Genomic DNA, 21,184 nt, shown 5'->3' with positions numbered 1-21,184 from the left:
GGCCAGGGCGTCACTCCTGATCCTTGTACATTTAACATGTGTGGCCAGCTAGGGGCCAGGGCGTCACTCCTGATCCCTGTACATTTAACATGTGTGATCAGCTAGGGGCCAGGCTGTCACTCCTGATCCTTGTACATTTAACACGTGTGGCCAGCTAGGGTCCAGGGCGTCACTCCCGATCCTTGTATATTTAACATGTGTGGCCAGCTAGGGGCCAGGCTGTCACTCCTAATCCTTGTACATTTAACATGTGTGGCCAGCTAGGGGCCAGGGCATCCCTCCTGATCTTTGTACATTTAACATGTGTGTCCAGCTAGGGGCCAGGGTGTCACTCCCGATCCTTGTACATTTAACATGTGTGGCCAGCTAGGGGCCAGGCTGTCACTCCTGATCCTTGTACATTTAACATGTGTGGCCAGCTAGGGGATGCCTCAGGAATGGTGAAGCTGTGATGCAGGTGTCTCACTAATTTCCCTTTTTATCAACCTCTTCCCTCTTAATTTCCGGCTGTCTTTACCTAATAAATAAATAAAGATAATAAAAAGAAAAGTGCCATATAATTTTTGGCCGGCTATCTTGGGTCAGATAGAAAGCCTTTGGAAGTTTATTACTTTGGCAGAGTCCCTGAATTGAGTAGCATTAATGTTTTAGTTTCCTAATAATGGTTCAGATTTATTTAAATTCTCAAGTAGATGATGTCATTTGAAGAGAGAGGATACCGGCAAAATATAATAACCTTGAGATTTCTTAAAATGCTGATTTTGGCAACACGTTCTGCTAAAATCACAAAGTCATTCTGTCTCCTGATTAGTTGATCCAGCCTTTCTCATTGTATTCAGAATTCTCATGGATGTATTTTAATGCCTTAGAGGTTGCCAGCAGGAGTTTACATAGTAAAAATAATGTTACTATAATAATTTGGGGATTTTTCCACAAGTCTAGTTTTGTGCTCAATAAATGTTTATTTGCACATTTATACTTAGATATATTCATCACTATGCCTTTGAATTTTTGTTTATAGGCTTCAAAGTCAACTACAACTGAATGCTGGTACATTTTTCTAGATCATAAATTTTGTTGTTTTTATATTCTAAATTTCTTCTGAATTCTCATGGTGTCAATATTCATTGTTTATTTCAATAAGGAAATCTGGAGTCGTATGTGCATTCTTTCACGTTCCGTACCGTTCAGTTCCCTAGTCCTTTTGCTTCTACATTCTGATTTTAGTATCACTCTTTCTTCTCTGCCTCTTGTATTAGCCTCTAGTCTTCAAATCAGCTTCCCAGCCTATACCTTCATTTCAACTCTGAACCCATCTCAGTGTCCACACTAGTCTAAGTCTTTCCCTAGACAATATCCTAAAACTAAGTCTCCTGTGATATTAGTTTATATTTATTTATTTATTTATTCACCAGAGTCCTGCTCAGCTCTGGCTTATGGTGGTGCAGGAGACTGAATCTGGGACTTTGGAGCCTCAGGCACGAGAGTCTCTTTGTACAACCATTATGCTGTCTGCTCTGCCCTATTTTGGTAAGTGATGCTATGGACCTAAGGAGAGAAGAGTGAAATCATCGAGAAGGGATGGTCGTCTAGAGAATGTTTTCAAGCTGAGTCCCGAAAGGGCTGTCTGGGCACTCCTCCACCTGGCTGGTCCTGAACAGCAGGTAGGACACACCCTGGAGCTGTGCACCAACGGATGACAGCAGGTGGCATGCACTTCCAGCTTCCCAGCCTCCCGCTGAAGGCCCACTGACCCCGTCATTCCCAGCTTCACTCAAACAGACTCAAGTTCGTGCCAGTGTGGGGGCACAGCAGACATGCTGGCCTGCTAGCAGAGAAGACAGCCGATTCCCTGGGATAAGCATAGGAGCAGTCACGGGGGCAGGCTCTAACGTTTCGTTTGATGCTGAACTCTTACTGTTTTGAACTTCATGATTCTTTATAACTTAGAGAACTCAAACTGTTATTTTCTACTGGGCCTTGCAAATCATCTAGTCAGCCTTCCTAGAGGTACACGGTGGACCCGAGGTGAGTGACTGCCCTGTGATTTCTGAGGACACTTGACTGCTACAGGAAAAGACGGGGTGGAAAGGTTAGTGAGGGGCGTGGTGTGTGTGTGTGTAGATGTCTGCTCATGAGTGCGTTAAGCAGGGAGGATACGGCACGGGCCGTTTCGCATCTCTCAAAGCAAAGTGCAAAACTGTCCTGAATGTCCCCAGAGCCTGTGAGCCAGGAGCACCTCTGCCAATGATTCTGGCGACTGTGCCTAGTTCAGGTGACTAGAGTGTGTGTTCACTCAGATCAGATGTGTTGTTAAAATTCATAGGCTCTAGCCGGCCGGTCTAGCTTCACGGGCGGGTAACAGAGACACGGAGACAACGGCTGGGCAGGGAAGCTGTATTTCTTTATTCAGGAACAACGATTCATAAACTAAACCAAACTAATCACCAAACAGAACTCGGCTGTCTCTTTGCGGCGGCACAAGCACTCTCTCTAACTCTCGAACTCAGGAACCCTGGAAGTCTCTTACTCTGTAACTCTCAAAATCTGGAACTCAGGAACCCTGGAACTCTGGCAGGGTTCCTAGGGGCGGGGCCAAGCGGGCCCGCGAAATTAACAGGACTGATCTAATTCTCTTGGCGGGGGAGAACTAGAACCCAATGTAAAGCATACAACACAGATGTAAGAAGGAGGCCTCTGCCCATCACAGTTTCTCTACAATTTCCCGCAGCTCTGTGGGTAGTGGGGCGGGGCAGTGATGCACCCGTCAGAGGACACGCGCCCTGATCTGCAGGGACCCGGGCTCACTCCTCCCTGTCCTCACCACCGGGAGGCCTCCACGCAGAGAGAAAGACCATGCATGAGGCATGTGGGAAGAACATCAGTTCTGCTTCACATTTTTCCTTCCCCCAGGTAGTGACCTTGCGGTGTCAGTCAAGGCTTCTATTTTATTATCTATGTTTTCTATTAGGGATTTACAATATTGTAATGGGGGCATAATTCCCCACGACTCTCATCACCGAGTTCTGTGTCCCCATCTACTGTAGTTCCCCCAAAGCCGAAGACATGGGCTCACACACACTCTCCCAAAGCCGAAGACATGAGTACACACACACACACACACACACACACACACACACACACACACTCTCCCGAAGCTGAAGACATGGGCTCACACACACACTCTCCCGAAGCCAAAGACATGGGTACACACACACACACACACTCTCTCTCTCTCTCTCTCCCAAAGCTGAAGACATGGGTACACACACACACACACACACACACACACACTCTCCCAAAGCTGAAGACATGGGTACACACACACACACTCTCTCTCTCTCTCCCAAAGCTGAAGACATGGGTACACACACACACACACACACACACACACACACACACACACACACACACACTCTCCCAAAGCTGAAGACATGGGCTCACACACACACTCTCCCGAAGCCAAAGACATGAGTACACACACACACACACACACACACACACACACACTCTCTCTCTCTCTCTCTCTCTCCCAAAGCTGAAGACATGGGTACGTACACACACACACACACACACACACACACACACACACACACACACACACACACACATTCTCTCTCTCTCTCTCTCTCTCTCTCCCCCTAGTGGGGCACCTCTCGGGAGGGGAGGCTCCAGGACACAGTGGTGAGGCCGTCTGCCCAGGAAAGTCAGGATGGCTTCATAGTAGTGTCTGCAACTTGGTGGCTGTAAGATACAGAGCAGGACAAAGCGTTTAATGAACAGGGACCAAAGAGTAGGAATAGAGCCAGTGAGCATAGGTAAGAAAGAAGCTGGGAAATGTATCTCAGGTGTTCTAGGACTTCAGTAGATTTTGCCTGAGTCAGAGCTAGCGTTAAGGTGAACTAGAAATATTGCCAGAGAGGACGGTGTCAGATGGATGATAGGATTTAAAAGCTGAGTTAGGGCAGAGAGTGGCTTCCAAACATGAAAGAAAAAATAGTTAACTGTTTAACACATGGTTCAACCTGAGGCTCACGTCTTTGCACATTCAGCCTGTGTGACCCGAGTCCCTGTCAGCCTGAGCTCATAGTTCCTGGTCACAGCTGGAACATTCTAGGATGCTCTCATGTCAGGACCCGTCTTCCTCGAGAGGCAGAGCAGGCTGACCGGCCTTTCTTCAAGTGTAGGAAAGTCTTCACCGTTGCTAGTTCGCAGTAAGGGTAACATCATGGAGAGAACCATGAAATGGGGATTCTTCTGAATGAAGTGACAAGTGGTGACCATAGAGACCTTCGAGGTTTAAGTCCACAGCATCTGTGGGGGGAGCCAAGGCTCCCCTGACTAGGACCCCGCGTGATGGGGTGGTCTGGTATTGACCAACATGGCCGTCATTATGTCAAGTAGTATCTTGCCCCTTTCCCATTTTGTAGTCTGTTCTTTATTTGGACAAGCTTCAGCCTTCTCCAAGTTGGTAAGGCTTTAAGTGTCGTGTCTTATATCCTAGCCAGTATTAGATTTGTAGTTGAGTTAGGAAGGAAGTAGACCTAGGATTTTAGTGGGCTCAAACTTAACCTCAAGTTATTTTCGCATTCTCCTGTTTGATAATCGAAACAAAAGTCATCCTAGAGGAACAATGGTTCCTTCCTTTGATACATATTTATTTTGCTACAATGTCTCTTGGCCAACTGTATACAGTGGTACTTGTGAACATTGCCAAGTGGTGACAAGAATGCTGACGCTCTGTCGGGAGAGATTAAAGGTTGGCACAGCCCACCTTATTCGCTCTCTCCCGTGCAGTTAGCGGAATGGCTAGAGAAAATGAGGAGAGTGAAGTAGGCACAGAAGAGGGAGTTGTCTGGGGCTCAGTGGTAAATATCTGGTTGAAGAGTTTATGGCGCCTACATCAGGCTGTCGCATTAGGTTGCCAAGCCAGTGAGGTCTCTGCCTAACCACAGAGGACCACGGAGCCCTTTTACTCTAGAATATGAATCTGCCTCTAACTTACAGAGTCAGGAGCACATGGGCACAGTACTGTAGGCTCTAACCTACATCTAGGATTTGCAACCTTTCAACCCAGACTTGTAAAAGTTTATGTATTTGATAGAGACAGCCAGAAATCAAGAGTAAGGAGCGTATAGAAAGGGAGTCAGAGAGACACCTGCAGCCCTGCTTCCTCACTCCTGAAATATCCCCCTGCGGGTGGGGACTGGGGGCTTACACCCAGGTCCTTGTGCACTGTGACGTGTGCACTCAACCAGGTGCACCTCCACTGGGACACTTCACCCAGGCTCTTAGAAAACTGGAAAGTACATCAACAACAAACTCTTCTTGCAAAGTCTTCTTCCTATCTTAAGTGTCTTTATAAAGGGTCTGAAGGCAAAGAAAAAAAGTCCTGTGTATGGGTGTATAATCAGGGCACCGTATCCTCCACACTGACCAACTGAGCAACATTTCTGTAAACTCTGAATACCCCAGAGCTGGGTCCAGGTGGGTGTGCCCCTGGCTGAAGACACACGTTACCATGTGCAGGGAGCCAGGTTCAAGCCCCCGGTCCCCACCTGCAGGAGAAACTTCACAAACAGTGAAGCATGGTTGCAGGTGTCTCCTTCCCCTCTCCTCGCAATTTTCTCTGTCTCTATCCAAAATAGACACATAGATATTTTTTAAAAATGTGGTAAGTAAATAATTAAATATCCACGAGCTGAGAATGAATTACTTTACCTAAAGCAGCGGTGTGCCTTTGAAAATATATAGAAGACCCAGAAGCAAAAAGAAAAAAAATGCAGTTTATTTATTTATTTATTTATTTTAGCAAGCAGTGTTCCGTAAGTTAGGAAATGACAAATATTATTTATTTGATGGTGGGGGATATCTTTAATGTAGTTCAGAGTCCGGAGTGCTAACCATCGTTCATGAAACATATCAAAGTGGACTGCTACCATATTCAGTCGGAATCCTCTGGTGTGATCTCAAGGAATGTGGAAGCAGGTCTCTAGGTGTCTCCCCTCCTCCCTCTCTCCTTCCCACTCCCCTTTCAGGTCTTCTCTGTCTTCTCTAATAAAAATGGGGAAATGTGCAAATCATTAATCCTTCTAGTAAAGAAAAAAAAACTGGCTTCCAGGAACAGTGGATTGGTAGTGCCATAACCAGGCACCACTGATAACGTGGAGGAAACAAACAAACAAACAAACAAGCAAACAGTGAATGAGAAGAATTTCTTTTTCAGTTAAAAGGACAAACAATATTTGGCCACACCATGGTATCTTAGTGCTTCTTCTATGCATGGCTCTAGTCCTGCCCATGCTCCTGTGCATGGCTCCAGTCCTGCCCATGCTCCTGTGCATGGCTCTAGTCCTGCTCATGCTCCTGTGCATGGCTCTAGTCCTGCCCATGCTTCTGTGCATGGATCTAGTCCTGCCCATGCTCCTGTGCATGGCTCTAGTCCTGCTCATGCTCCTGTGCATGGCTCTAGTCCTATCCATGCTCCCGTGCATGGCTCTAGTCCCGCCCATGCTTCTGTGCATGACTCTAGTCCTGCCCATGCTCCTGTGCATGGCTCTAGTCCTGCCCATGCTCCTGTGCATGGCTCTAGTCCCGCCCATGCTCCTGTGCATGGCTCTAGTCCTATCCATGCTCCTGTGCATGGCTCCAGTCCTGCCCATGCTCCTGTGCATGGCTCTAGTCCTGCCCATGCTCCTGTGCATGGCTCTAGTCCTGCCCATGCTCCTGTGCATGGCTCTAGTCCCGCCCATGCTTCTGTGCATGGCTCTAGTCCTGCCCATGCTCCTGTGCATGGCTCCAGTCCTGTCCATGCTTCTGTGCATGGCTCTAGTCCTGCCCATGCTCCTGTGCATGGCTCCAGTCCTGCCCATGCTCCTGTGCATGGCTCTAGTCCTGCCCATGCTCCTGTGCATGGCTCTAGTCCTGCCCATGCTCCTGTGCATGGCTCTAGTCCCACCCATGTTTCTGTGCATGGCTCTAGTCCTGCCCATGTTTCTGCTTCTGTGCATGGCTCTAGTCCTGCCCATGCTCCTGTGCATGGCTCCAGTCCTGCCCATGCTCCTGTGCATGGCTCTAGTCCTGCCCATGCTCCTGTGCATGGCTCTAGTCCTATCCATGCTCCTGTGCATGGCTCTAGTCCCACCCATGTTTCTGTGCATGGCTCTAGTCCTGCCCATGCTCCTGTGCATGGCTCTAGTACTGCCCATGCTCCTGTGCATGGCTCTAGTCCTGCCCATGCTCCTGTGCATGGCTCTAGTCCTGCCCATGCTCCTGTGCATGGCTCTAGTCCTGCCCATGCTCCTGTGCATGGCTCTAGTCCTATCCATGCTCCCGTGCATGGCTCTAGTCCCGCCCATGCTTCTGTGCATGACTCTAGTCCTGCCCATGCTCTTGTGCATGGCTCTAGTCCTTCCCATGCTCCTGTGCATGGCTCTAGTCCTGCCCATCCTCCTGTGCATGGCTCTAGTCCTACCCATGATCTTGTGCATGGCTCTAGTCCTGCCCATGCTCCTGTGCATGGCTCTAGTCCTGCCCATGCTTCTGTGCATGACTCTAGTCCTGTCCATGTTCCTGTGCATGGCTCTAGTCATGCTCATGCTTCTGTGCATGGCTCTAGTCCTGCCCATGTTTCTGCTTCTGCGCATGACTCTAGTCCTGTCCATGCTCCTGTGCATGGCTCTAGTCCTGCCCATGCTCCTGTGCACAGCTCTAGTCCTGTCCATGCTTCTGTGCATGGCTCTAGTCCTGCCCATGCTTCAGTGCATGGCTCTAGTCCTGCCCATGCTCCTGTGCATGGCTCTAGTCCTGCCCATGCTCTTGTGCATGGCTCTAGTCCTGTCTATGCTCCTGTGCATGGCTCTAGTCCTGTCCACACTCCTGTGCATGGCTCTATTCCTGCCCATGTTTCTGCTTCTGTGCATGGCTCTAGTCCTGTCCATGCTCCTGTTCATGGCTCTAGTCCTGTCCATGATCCTGTGCATGGCTCTAGTACTGTCCATGCTTTCAGGGTGCAGCAAATAGTTGGGCGATAAATACGAGGGGTGTGTGAGCTCCTGTTCATGTTGCGATGGGCGAGCATTGTGTTTAGATTCTGTCTCAAACAGTTGTGCTGGGCTCGGCTCTGCACCTCCCACTGTGTCCCTGCTGCCAGTCCGCCAGCTGTGTTGATGTCCATGGACAGTAGTGAGGAATTACTTTTGCAAACTTTAGACGTTAGTCAGTAGCAGCTGGGTTTTGCTGGAGTGAAGATGTCCTTTGAAAAGGGAGTGTTCGCAATTAAGGGGCCAGGAAGGCACAAATAACAAATGCCAAGTGTGCAAAACTCCCAACGCCACGCGTGAGGCGTGTGACTTTGCCCCTGCTGAGCGAGTGTGATGAGGCAGTGGCTGGGCATTTCCAAAGCCTTCATCCCATGTCTGGCGTGTCACTGTGCCCACCCGCTTGCTTCTCAGGGTGGCAGTCACGCACTTCTTCATCCCACTACCAGGTGGCGCTGTGTGGCAGGAGGTGCAGTGTTGGCTCAGGCAGGAAATGTCTGCGGAGCAAATTGCACTGCTGACCCTGTTAACTGGCTCTATTACAAGTGTGAAAATAAATTCATTTTACAAATTAAAAAATGGGTATGTCTGTATACCTTACGCTTCACTTCTGGCGAGGAGCTTCTGTGTTTAGTGAATACAGCTTAGAAGAAGGGTTATACTCATGGCTTCCAGCATGCAGGAAAATCACTCATTTCACTGGACCCTTATAAGTACTATGCTCTGAATATTAAAAAAAGCAGTATTCAAAGGAAACTCTTTTGTTGCCAATAGAGAACTTTTTTTTACTTTGAATAAACTGACTAGGAGGAATCTGAAGGTAGTGAATGGAGTCTCATACCATTAGTTTAGCATGTGTAAGAATACACTTAATAGCATTTAAAAATAATAAAAGCCTTTTATAACTTATTTTTTTCTTCTAAGTGAATATGTTTTTGCTGCCCCCCCACCCCTGAACAGTTACAGTCATTTTAAAAATAATCAACTTTCTGGTTATTCTTTTTCTCTTTAGTCATGGTACAATTTGGTACTTTCCTCTTTGTTATTGTAATGACCTGACTTCAAAATTATTCTCAAATTAATCTGCAGATAGAAAGTTTCCAAGATCAGTGCCCATGGCATATATCCAATTCAAAAAATATTTATCTTAAATATTGGATTTCACTTTTATACCCATTGTAAATCTAAATTTCCAAATTGTGCCAATGTATAAAGTAATCGTGTCCTTTGAATATAAAATACTTATCAAAATATGAATCAGTGGAAATGACTTAGTTTCCAAAGGATGTGAGCATTTTGCAATCTTTATAAAATAGGACAGTTTTCTAGTGGGCAGTCTTCACTGTCTTTATTTTAGTCATCTAGACACTAGGTGAATACTAAGCAGCTGAATTGATGGATGAGTCTTGGTGGTTTTGATGTTCATGTAGAAATGCAGTTAGGGGAGGACATGTTCAGAAGGGATTACGGTCAGCAGTGGTCAGTACTTTTTCCATATAAAATGTGCTGTGATATAAAGAAGTCAGAGTAGTGTGAATACTAGGTTGTGAATTAGTGCTTAGATTTAAAATCTGGTCTCGGGTTGGGGGTAGACAGCATAGTGGTTATTCAAAGAGACTCTCATGCCTGAGGCTCCGAAGTCCCAGGTTCAATCCCCCGTACCACCAATATAAGCCAGAGCTGCGCAGTGCTTTGGTATTTCTCTCTGTGTCTCTCTCTGCATCTTTCTCAAAAATAAAATAAAAGTAACGTAAAATAAAATAAAATCTGGTCTCTCTTAATTGAAAATAATCTGTTCCATCAAGTAAAACAATTACTTGATGAGGGGATTATTTCTCATCTTTAAGTTGAACGTATTAGGTAAGAGTGGAGAAGGTTCAAAATTTTCTTAATAAAAGCTATGTGTGTAACACTTTCAAAATGTTATGTCTGTATTTGGAACAAGACAAAAAAAGGCTTCAAGTTGATGAGGGTGGAAACAGCTTGGAAATTGATAAGAAATCCTTCCTAAGTCACTGGTCGATGGGGTCGACTGTGTTTTAGGTCTCCGGTTCATTCAAGGGACCTTAAGACACTAACACTTTGTGGGCCTAAATGTCTGTATGAATTTCTGAGCTTTATAATAAAAATATGTGTAATAACAAATTTAAAGAGAGGCTCTAAGCAGGATATAGCAGTAGTATGAAAGTTTGTTATAATTGGTGATGGAAGAATTAATTAATCTGTTACAAAAGGCCAATAGATGTAATGGAAACAGTTGTTAGGTTAGAGAACAATTTATCATAGTGGAACAAAGAAATGCAATGATGGGAGAAATAATGGAATCTCATCATAGGAGCGTGGACTGTCTATTTGAAAGTATTTTCCTGAGAGCATCTGCTACCAGAGACAGATGAAGTACGTGGCCTCGTGGGGTTTTTCTGATTTCTGTGATTTCGTAACACAGCACTTTGAAGGTTCCTTGTTTAGGACGTCCCTGGATTCACACTTCACCACCTTAGGAATTGCAGGATGGTTTGGTCAGAGCAGTTTCCCTGTTATTACACCCGTCATCTCATTACAGAATGGAGCAGCCCCTGTGAGCCTGGCAAAGCTCGAGACTGGGGCCGGACTGCGGTGCTGTTCTGAGTTCAGCCCGTCATCAGCACTGCACGGCTTCCTGCCCATACATGGAGGAGGCCTTGGCGACTCCATCTGTGACCAATAGTGTCATCCACTGAAATTAAGCAATTTACTTGTTTTTATAAAGTGCAGAAATGGCCAGAATTATATAGGAACCGTCACGAGCATTTCTCCTTTTTAGCGTCCGCCCTCCGTTTCATACAGCACCCAATTTAGGACAGAGACAAAGCAAGAGTGCATCTTGAATATGCATCACAGCTTCCCAAAATGAAAAGAAATTGGTTTTGGATAGCACTTACTACATAGACAGATATGATACATGGTAAGAAGGTGCACTGTCTGCCCTATGATAGATTAAACTACTTTGTAGGAAAATTACTGTGAGCCAGTCACCGCTACCAGCGTGGCTAAATCTTTAATAACATTCTCTTCCATATTCAGGAGTGAGGTATGAAGTCTACAATAAGCAGAGCGGGGTCTCGTGCCATTCATCAAACACTGGCCAGGTCTGTGATCCTCTGCTTCATTCTTTCTCTCTACTCTATTTGTCTTTATTGTGGCAAAGAGGGATATTTACCCAGAGCAGTAGTCACGAGACCCCGAGAAAGCTCTCTTCCTCCTTCCTTTCCTTTTAGACGTTCTCGTCAACCCTGCCAGTCTACTGTGCTGGTTTTCCTTCTAGGTGGTCCCTGGCCTGCTTGGAATTCTTTCCTCTCTTCCTTTGCACACTCAGGCTATGGGAAACGACACCAAAGCCACAAGGAGATGTGTCAGGAACGCTCCCAGCTACAGTGACGCCCCGTCCAGGATGTCGATGGCAATGGCTCGGAAGGCCTCTTGGCAGGCCAGCAGTGTTCAGATGTGATAGACAGCCCCTGGGGGGCAGTGCCCGGCCAGTCCTGATGCCAACAGAAGCACGTTCAGGGTGACGGTCTTGTGTGTGGACGTGCACATGTATGATGTGTGAGGCCTGTGTGTGTATTCTCAGTGTGTGCGCATGTGCCTAGCTGATATACACGTGTGCAATGTCTGTATGTGCACATGCATACTATCTTATACTTCTTCACCCAATCTAACAAACTTACAAGTATCTTTAGGGTAGGCAAAACATCTCACTCTGGTTCTGTGCGGCTTTGCCATGTGAGGCTGGTTCAAGCCCAGCCTCCAGTGCAGCAAAGAAACCTTGGTGGAGCGGTTCCTTTCTTTCTCCTCCGTCTTCTCTCACAGTCTACCTGAAACATGTCACTGCTGACCAGTGAGACTCCAGAGAAGACCAACAAAAAAAGCGAATTTAAAAGCTACACACTCTCAGTTGGATTGAATCTGTCTTCTAATGGACAGTAAAGATAGCAGTGCTGACAATAACCTGAAATTGTTTTACTCCTACACTTAGAAGGTGCTAGATAGCCTAGTCAGATGAAGAGAGTCTGAATTGTCTTGAAAATGGTGCTGACACGAGTCCAGATGCAGAGCTCAGAAGACAGTGAGAGAGAGCATGGCTGGAGCTGTTCTGTGCCCTTCAGTCTACACACTGCCAGTCTATGTATGAATCACCCTTGGGGGTAAATTATTTTTAGTACTGTTATAATCCCTTTTTATTGTTTGAATAGCTGTTTTATGACAAAACATTTATATTCAGGCTGCTTTTGTACTTGACTGAAAGAGGGCAATCCTGGGGAGTGATAAGGCAACAATGGTGATGGTGACTGCATTTACAAAGATGTGCAGGACTCCGAGGGCTGTGCTCAGGTAGGCCAATGCCAGGGCTCCACCTGAGGTGCAGGCTGAGGTGGCCAGCTGGCTTGCTTCTCGCAGCACAGACGTCTACTGTCTGAGGGTGATGGCTGTGCGTGTGGAAGGGTGAACATGTGTGTGTGTGTGCGTGTGTTTTCCTCTGCTGTTGTCGCTTAGTTAAATGTAGTTGATAGATCTGTCTGGGTATCAGACAAAGAGTCTATATTCTGACTGTTATTGTCATCTTGTCAGATTGTGATACGAAACAACCACTTCTGAGTCAACTATTCAACTCAAACATTGGCTTTTGGAAACAACGTGATTATCTGCTCTTAGCTACAGTGATCTATTTTTCTGTGCCCTGGAAACCTGCCTCTTAAATAATATTGATAATTTATTTTGTGAAAGAGAGGATCTTGGGGGGGGGAAGGGATCTGCTTTCTCAGACTCAAACTGAAGGGAAAGAGAGACCATTGTCTCCACTAGAGAGCAGTTCTTTCGGTATGCCTTTATGTTTTCTACATTTCTCTTGCTTGTAATATTCTCCCTATAAGCAAAAACAAGCTTCTTATGGTCCAGTTATATGGCTTTGTGTTTTATTTTCATGTTTTGTGGCATCAGCATAATGGATGTCACATTGCAAAGAGCGAGCATTGTGTGCTTACAGCGCTGCGCAGCACAGGACATAAATATCTTCTTTTCTTCACAAGGTACCCTGAGGTTTCCTCAAGCCAGCTGTATACTCTGACTCCTGTTGCTCTTTCTCTTCGCACTTAATGACTTGTCCAGGAAGAAAAAAAATCAATGTCTTTATGTCCCACTTTAATTCAAAAAGAAATTAAGGTGACTTACAAAGACACATAAAATAAACTTAAAACCGAGTGAGTGACATAAGATAAAGGGAAAACCACAGTGTGAAAGTACCACATCTTAATATAGCCAGGAGATCTAAACCCCCATGCGGAAGTCCGTGCACTGACGGCTGGTGTGTGGTACATTGGTCTTCAGCAATTAGCAGTCTGCACAAAGATGGGCCAGTTCATCTCAAGCTTGCAGAGTCAGCATCCAGAGAATACTTGGTTCTTTAAGATCTGCGCATCTGTTCTGGGTATCCAAGCTCATGAGAGGTTTATCTCCTGGGTCTTCACAGAGACATAATGTAACGCAGGGAAACGTGTTGCATCCTTAGCCCATGGCAACACGCGTGTAAGTGGACCGTACGGAGTTGTATGCTGAGTAGCATCTTGTCAAGGAGAGTCACCTGCTGAGTGTCTTCTGTGTCACCTGGCACTGTAATAGGTGCTAACTGAGTGTCAGAGAGGCCTCCTCTGCCTCCACCGAACAAACTCTTTCTCTGACAGTGAACAAGGACAAATCAGCCCTCTGTGTGAAATGAGAAGTCCAGTTTAGACCTGCTGCTCTAACAACATGCCCAAGGTGTAGATGGCTGAAGAAATGCAGGGTTCCGTGAGCTGTGGGGAGTTCAGTGCAAAGCAGCTTCCATGGACAGGATGCCAGCATGTGCCAAGCCACGGGGAGCTCAGAACTGTACGTTCCTGACAAGTCTCCAGTGTGCTCTCATTCTGCTACCAGTGGAGAACAAACCACAGGCCTCAGGGATGAGTTGGCCTGTGACTATGGAAACAGTAAAACTGAATTTCATATTGAACCATTTTTTTAAACATCTTATTAGAGGGATTAATGGTCTACAGTTGACAGGAAAATCCAGTAATTGGCATATGGGTAACGTCTCTCAATTTCCCACATCCCACTCTAACGCCCACTAGGTCCTCCTCTGCCATCATGTTCCAGGGCCTGAACACTCCCCCACCCCAGAGGCCTTTACTCTGGTGCAAGACACCAGCTCCAGTCCAAGGTCTGATTGGTGTTTCCCCTTATGATCTCATTTTTTCAACTTTTATCTATGAGTGAGATCATCCATATTCATCCTCTGTTTCTGGGTGATCTCACTTCCCTGGATTCCTTCAAGCTCCATCCAAGAAGGGCTGAAAACAGTGAAGTCACCATTTTTAATAGCTGCGTAGTATTCCATTGTGTATCTAGACCACAACTTGCTCAGCCACTCATCTGCTGGTGGACGCCTGCTGCTATGAACACAGGTGTACACAGATCTTTCTGGATGGGTGTGTTGGGTTCCTTAGGATCTATCCCCAGGAGAGAAATTGCAGGGTCATAGGGCAGGTCCACTTCTAGCCTTCTGAGAGCTCTCCAGACTGCTCTCCACAGGGGCTGGACCGATTTCCCTTCCCACCAGCAGTGCAGGAGGGCCCTTTTCCGGTAGGGCATCACCAGTTTGCAAAGCTGTCATCACGGTGCAGAGACTTAGTTCCCCACATTCCCACTGGCATTTCTCATTTCCTCTTCTGCTGATGTAGCCCATCCTGCACCCGTGATGCACACCCGTTGTTGGCAGGAATCGGGGATGATGTCAGCGCCCGGTCTGTGGCCGGGCAGGTGGCTGTTTGACGGGTAGGAAGGAGCACCGTTGTTTCCAAACATAAACGCCACATTGAAAATCGTCATCTTTATGGTTTTGTAAGATTAATTTGTCCACTCCAAGCAGTATCATAGCAGTCAGTCTCGGCAGCTGTCTTGTGGGAATGCTGGCAGCACTCTGCTCTGGCTCTCAGAAATGACACCGTATCGAGCACGTTCAAAAGACTGTGTTGTCTGCAGAGAGGAGAGGGGAGAGCCAGGGCACCCCTGGTACATGCGATGCTGCAGATCGAACTCAGGACCTCATGCTTGAGTCAAGCCCCACGGTACCAGAGTAACCAAGCACATACCTTTAATGCAGTAAACACGCTTCATCTTCAGTATGGATAGCTAAGTAGAGGTGATAATTGGAATGGGAAGATTGTAATAAAGAAGGTGGTATTTAGCCCAATTAAAATCCTGACTATAGAATCATAGTACTGGCAGTGTTCTGAAAGGTCATTAATTCTCACTTCAGTAATGCAAAGATAAAAAAAAAAGTGAGGCTCAAAATGGAATATTCAGATACCCCAAGTTGTTGGAAGTGTACATGTTAGAATCCATGATTTAAAAACTTAACCTTACCTGCCCAGGTGGTGACACATTTGGTTGAGTGCAATGTTACAATGCCCAAGGACCCAGGTTCAAGCCCCTGATCCCTACACACAGGGAGGAAGCCTTCAAGAGGTGAATCAGTACTGAAGATGTCTACCACTCCTTTCTCAATTTTTCTGTTTCTACCCAATAAATAAATAAAATTAAAAACATCATATGAAAAACTAGACCTACCTCCATTTTCTTCCAGGCATTTGGGTCCTTCCAAGATATGATGTCCCATACTTATATACTACTTTGTTGAATTTAGTTTGAATGAAAGCACAAATGGAACTATTCCTTTCTGCTCAAAATTGTCCTCTCATCCTCTGTATGGTTAAGGTCAAGCCTCCAGGGTTATTACTGAGGCTCAGTGCCTGCACCATGAATCCACTGCTCCTGAGACTATTTTTTTTCCTTTTGTTGGCCTTGTTGCTTATCATTGTTGTGTTATCATTGTTATTACTGTCATTGTTGTTGGATAGCACAGAGAGAAGTGGAGAGAGGAGGGGAAGACAGAGAGGGGGAGAGACAGACAGACACCTGCAGACCTGCTTCACCGCCTGTGAAGCGACTACCCTGCAGGTGGGGAGCCGGGGGCTCGAACCGGGATCCTTACTCTGGTTCTTGTGCTTCGCGCCACGTGCGCTTAAGCTACTCAGGCAGCAACTATTTCCACCTTCTCCTGCACTTTCTCAATGGTTTGCTTCTTCTCATCTGATTTAAAACCATTTTTTAAAAAATATTTATTTTATTTATTTATTCCCTTTTGTTGCCCTTGTTGTTCTATTGTTGTAGTTATTGTTGTTGTTGTCGTTGTTGGATAGGACAGAGAGAAATGGAGAGAGGAGGGGAAGACAGAGAGGGGGAGAGAAAGACAGACACCTGCAGACCTGCTTCACCGCCTGTGAAGCGACTCCCCTGCAGGTGGGGAGCCGGGGGCTCGAACCGGGATCCTTATGCCGGTCCTTGTGCTTTGCGCCACGTGCGCTTAACCCGCTGCGCTACCACCCGACTCCCTTAAAACCATTTTTAATATTGGAAATGGAACCAGAAATAGAAAGCACTGACTTAGACTTTTCTCTTTTAGATTTTTCATTTTTTAAAAAATTTTTACTTAGACTTTGCTCTTTTAAATTTTTCATTGCTCTGTTCCTACTTTGATTCTCTAGGGTTATGGAAATGATTTAAAGCTGTTAGAATTCTAATTTTGCGTATCTGGTGATTATGCTAGGAATTACAGTAAACATCACTAGTTTTTCACAGTTTAGTTAGCTTTAATATTGTACTGTTGTAACTAAAATGTAGAGATTTTCACCTACATAGTCCATTACTAATTCCTATTACTATTGTGTAACTTTTGTCTTGTTGTATTTATTTCTAAAGTAGAAAAATCTAGATGAAAAGATCATTTTTGAAAAATTAATTCCATATAAAAAGTGAAGACTAAGAAAATATGTGGTTGAAGTCATATCAATAAAATAATGATTGAAGATATGAAGTATTGAGAATAGCATTTTATAACTAAGAGCAATAAAGATAAGAAAATGAATATGTTCTCTAAATTGTGAAAAATTCTGAATGAAATCAGAGTCTTAAGTATTTTTAAATTTAGTCTTAATTGATATGTTTGAAAAATGCAAAAAAGTCTTAGCACAATCTTTTTTGATTTGTTACAAAGATAATCTATTTTAAAGTCTTTAATTTAATTTAATTTACTTATTTTTAATTTTTAAATTGTCTGTATTTATTGGATACAGACATCCAGAAATTAAAAGGAAGAGGAAGATAGAGGGGAAGAGAGACAGAGAGATGCCTGCAGCCCTGCTTCACCACTCGCAAAACTTTCCCGTGCCAGTGGGGACTGAGGACTTGAACCCGGGTCCACCGTAACATGTGCACTCAGCCAGGTGCACCACCACCCAGCCCCGGTGTTTGTTTATTTATTTATTACTGGAAACAGAGAGAAATTGAGAGGGGAAGGTGAGGCAGAGAGGGAAAGAGACAGACACCTGCAGCCGTGCTTTACCACTCGGGAGGGAAGCTTTCCTCCTGCAGGTGGGGACCGGGGCCTGGCACGTTGTAATGTCTGCACTGAAACACATGTGCACACTGCCTGGCCCTTAAGAAAATCATATTTTCAAAAGCATTTTCAGAAGGTGGATCAAGATTCTGTTTTTATCTAGCATGCATGACTCAGTGTGGGAGGAGGGTGACTTCAGTCATGTACTTGTTGGATCAGGGATTTTATAAGTTTGTCAGCCTGTGTAAGCTCAGGAAGCTGTCTCTCCTTGGGCGTCTTCTGGACTGAAGAGGGCTTGCCTAGAGCCGGATGAGTTAGCCTGACTAAGCGCAGCTGGGTAGAGGTCCTCCAGTTACGGAGGCCGGCAAACAGCAGTGGATTCACTCACTGCAGTCAGTTCTTCTTGTGAAGTCAGAAGGTGACTGGCCTCGTGTGGAAAATCAATAAGGTATTTATAAACGTTCATAAAAAAAAAACAAACCAGGGTTTTTTGAAAGGGGAGTCTGTCGGTTACATGGAGAGATGACCCCGTGTGAAGGTGGGAAGGGTTAGACTCAGAGGATTAAGCAGCGGTGAGGGCAGGAAGCACACGCCAGTGTGTTTGATTTCTGCTGCTGTTCACGTAGTGAGCCCTGTCTGGAGAGCAGCAGCGCCTTTCAAGCCCTGTGTGGACGTGGTGGTGTTGGCGTGTTGCTAGAGTGCATTGTGCAGAGAGATTTTGTTTTGCTGTGACTGATGAGCCTTTCACTTCTTAGGGCACCGCTGGTCTAGTCTTTATAGTTTGGATGGATGGTATTTTGAGATTCGTTTTCTGCTCGCATGGTAAGGTGAGCTGTGGCTTCTGAAGTTTTCTGCGTGGCCGTATCTATTCAATGTTGTGTAATTTCTGCATACGAGTTCTCAGACTGAGTATCTGCTTTTTCCTTGTGCTGGTTTGGGTCAGTCGAATGGTCACGCGTTATCAAGTATATGAGGTAAATCATTTAATTTTGATTTTGGTTGACATGTGTTCATTATTTTAACTGGTTTGCATCTGTATGGTCCACACCTGCGGACCTGCTCCAGCACTCTTGAAATGTTCCCCCTGCGGGTGGAGAACTGGGGCCTTGAACTCGGGTCCTTGTGTGGGTCCTTGTGCTCAGTGCTATGTGTGCTTAACCGGGTGCCTAACTGCCCGGCCCCTTTGTACAAGCCTTGATTACTCTGATGTTTTGTTTTTCTTACTTTTCTTAGGGACATTACTTCCAATAAAGTAAGTCACTAACGGCTTTAGAGACGTGACTCGGGAATATAGCTATGATCCCGCTCTAGGAATTTTCATGGTGTAGGAAGTGAGTACATGTTCTCCAAGTCCAGACTTGCCGGCATGGCTGAGACACTGAGCAACGGACGGGCCTCTGCTCTCACTTGCTGTGTGTGCGCCTTACTCGTGTATTTCACACGGTCTTCATGGGCAAAGTTGTCTTTCCATCAGTAAGTGTGAGATGGACTGGGTCAAAACCTTTACAGATGCAAGGAATCTGATCCGGTTTGATGTAGAGCAAAGCACAGTTTAAAGTCCACGTGATTTCCAGACTCAGGAAGCTGGCTTTCTGACGGAATTTTTTCCCCTCCTGCTGCCATCTCTTCTCAGGATATGCATCTCTTCTAGGAATCTTGGGTAAACTTAAAACTTGTGTTCTCACACTAGTTGATTTGCTCCGGTGGTGTGGACATTTGAAGAGGAGGATGTCTGTGACTAGCATGCCAGGATACCCCTGCGGCGCCCTTGGCAGCCTGGGTGGGGTGGGTGCCCCACAGGGAGAGGAACGGCAATGGTGGGAAGCCCCTCCGAAGGAGCAGTGGTGCAGACAGGACCCGGCAGAGCAGGATGTCTGTTTTCCTCACACTGACGCTCCTGTGCTCCAGGCTTCTGCCTTCCTCTGACTGTCACCCCATCAAGGACGGGCAGTCTTCAAGTCACCTTTGGGAAATACAGTGGGTGAGCTAACTGACTTGAGGTCCCTCAAGGAGTCAGGAGCGGAGCTGGGGGTAGGGCTCCATCCTCCTCAGTCCGTGGTTTAAGTGTCTAGGCTGCAGCTCCATCAGCTTCTCCATGTGGGTAGAACAAGCCCACTAAACCAACTCTCATGATTAGACCTGGTTTATACCGGTTTATTTTTCTTTCTTTAAAAAAAAATATCCTAGATGGAGCATGCATCACTTACTGTACAGATCTGTAAGGAATGGTTCCTAATTACACAAGCGACTTCTCATGTCACACGCTGATGCCACATGATAATCTTCCCACATCTGATCACATCTGATCGTTAAAACTGTAAAATCTGAAATTAAAATGTTACAACGTTTACCCTGACTTTCAGAAGTTTTTTCCCCCCTTCTTAAATGAGTGTTTTGATCCCATATGTGAGATGCCACATTTAAATAGCAAGTACTCTTTGATTATACGTGTGAGAGAGGAGAAATCACATTAACTGATATCTGCACTTAGGGAAGCGTCTTCAGTTGACAGGTTCAGAGTACTACAGTTACAGCCAAGCTTTCATCCAAATACACTTGCGAGATGACAGAAGTAGCCAGTACTAGTTAAGTACTTTCATCTGGAGTGGAGGTAGGGGTAAGGTGAAAATGATGGCAAGAAAACTTAGCTAAAAAAATGAAACGAAATTAATTAAAAATTTGGGGAGGATAATAGGCTTAACTGTGAATTACAGACTCTTGAATTGGTGACTGTAATCTTTCTGTTAATTTTCTTCTGGATGGACCTGGATTCTAAGTTAGATTTAATAATGTTATAAATACCATTTCTGCCCAGAAACATGCATATGGGTTCATACTACACTCTATTTTTTTTTCATTTCACAAAACATAATTAAAATTATATTTCAATATAATTTTAAGTGGTTCCTAATGTCCCTGAAAGGCCGGTCATTGTCTAGATTTAAAAAAAAACGTATACTTCACTAATGCACCAATAATAAAATTAGAATATAACTTCAGAAGTGAATTATTATAAATAGTGATTGGACTTAATCTAAGTATTTTTGGTCAAAACATGGTCCTCTGAGTTACTTTTTCACATATCACCTTTCTTATAAAAAAACTACTATTCTCATCTTTAACCTCCCATCATCTTATGCTTTTGATCTGGAAAACAGTACTATTAAGTACTCAGTACCTTCACATAATTAAGCATTGAAAAAAAAACTGTGAGAAATAATTTTGAGTTTATTAATATAACTTGTTCGATTGTGACAACCTAAACCATTCTTAAAAAGTAAGACTACTCATAAGTATCTCCAAGAAAATTTATGAACTTTCTCAATAATGTCAATAGTTAATGTTTCTCTTAGGAAAAAATAAATATCTTCATTTCTAGCAAACTTTTACCATAATTCAAATTAAATGTTTTTTTTAATCATCACTAGGAATAGCATACAGCTGGCCAAAAATTGTGTCATAGTACTCAGAGAGATACCTCATTTCTTTAATCAGCTAAAATATGTAGATAATAGGTTGTTTTGATTGTATATTTAGTCGTGATCAGCTCCTAAAAGATTTTGCTGTGATTCAAACTCCTTGAATTTCATCCCACAAACCCTGGTTTCTCTGAAACAAGCAAAACATGTTAAAATAGCAATTACTCTCATAATTGCAAATAGCGGCAAGTTCCTGG

The sequence above is a fragment of the Erinaceus europaeus genome, chromosome 4 (assembly GCF_950295315.1).
Source record: "Erinaceus europaeus chromosome 4, mEriEur2.1, whole genome shotgun sequence".
Taxonomy (NCBI): Eukaryota; Metazoa; Chordata; class Mammalia; order Eulipotyphla; family Erinaceidae; genus Erinaceus; species Erinaceus europaeus.
Note: the sequence above shows the minus strand (reverse complement) of the source record.